Source organism: Curcuma longa, chromosome 1 (genome assembly GCF_044706935.1).
Source record: "Curcuma longa cultivar G26 ecotype Majalengka, Jawa Barat chromosome 1, ITB_CL_G26_1.1, whole genome shotgun sequence".
Taxonomy (NCBI): Eukaryota; Viridiplantae; Streptophyta; class Magnoliopsida; order Zingiberales; family Zingiberaceae; genus Curcuma; species Curcuma longa.
In genome coordinates this window covers 26,812,382-26,813,320 of record NC_133861.1, presented here as the reverse complement: position 1 = coordinate 26,813,320, position 939 = coordinate 26,812,382, and the positions used below count along the sequence as shown (strand labels likewise).

Below are 939 nucleotides of genomic sequence, written 5' to 3'. Positions count from 1 at the left end.
TCCATTTATTCTTTCTATTCTTTCATTGATTGGTACATTCATTTATGCAGAATTCTTTTTCTGAAAGATATTCATATCTTCTTTTATTTGTGTATGCGTAGGTTCTGACATTCTTTGAAGGGATTTATATACTCAAGAATATGTCTCGGAAATCTTTGAAGGACTACGCAGCACCAAAGGCGAGAGGGATGTCATCATGCATCACCCCTCCAAACATTGAAGCAAAAAGTTTTGAAATCAAACCGGAGTTCATTACTATGGTTCAGAAAAGTCAGTTTGGAGGAGGACCAAATGAAGACCCTGGCTTACACATGAGAATTTTTTCAGAATATTGCAGTGTCATGAAATGTCCTGGGGTCAGTTTAGATGCAACAAGACTTCTGCTATTCAGTTTCTCACTCAAAGATAAGGCGAAAGATTGGTTCAATCATCTACCACAGAATGGAATATCTACTTGGGAGCAATGTGAAAAGATGTTCTTGAATAGATTCTATCCCCCAAGTAAGACAGCCCAAATGAGAAATATGATCACAGACTTCGAGCAGAATGATGGAGAATCTTTATTTGAAGTTTGGGAAAGGTTTAAAGGAATGTTGAGAAAATGCCCACATCATGGATTTGATCAATGGCTAATCATTCACATCTTCTACGACGGAATCAATTCTCAAACAAAAGTACATTTGGATTCTGCTGCAGGAGGTGCTTTAATGAATAAGAGCGTGAAAGAAGCCGAGGAATTAATTGAATGTGTGGCTCTCAACCAACATCAATGGGCTGATAAAAAAAAGGACACTCCAAAGCCTCCTGGGAAATGTGAAACAGGCACCAGTACATCATTTATGGCTCAGCTAGAGAGCTTGAATAAGAAGAAAGAAACAAGTCAATCAAGCAAGGTTAGTGCAGTGACTTCAATTTCTGAAGCTTGCCGCAACAACCAAA

The 939-nt window shown here is 38.3% G+C and overlaps 1 non-coding gene across 1 annotated transcript; it reads right to left on the bottom strand.

The window, feature by feature from the left end:
* Positions 1-514: 514 nt before the first annotated feature.
* LOC141814598 (small nucleolar RNA R71) lies at positions 515-619 on the bottom strand. Its single transcript, XR_012600497.1, has one exon. It is a non-coding gene; the product is annotated as a small nucleolar RNA R71 (small nucleolar RNA).
* Between the last annotated feature and the right edge of the window lie 320 nt (positions 620-939).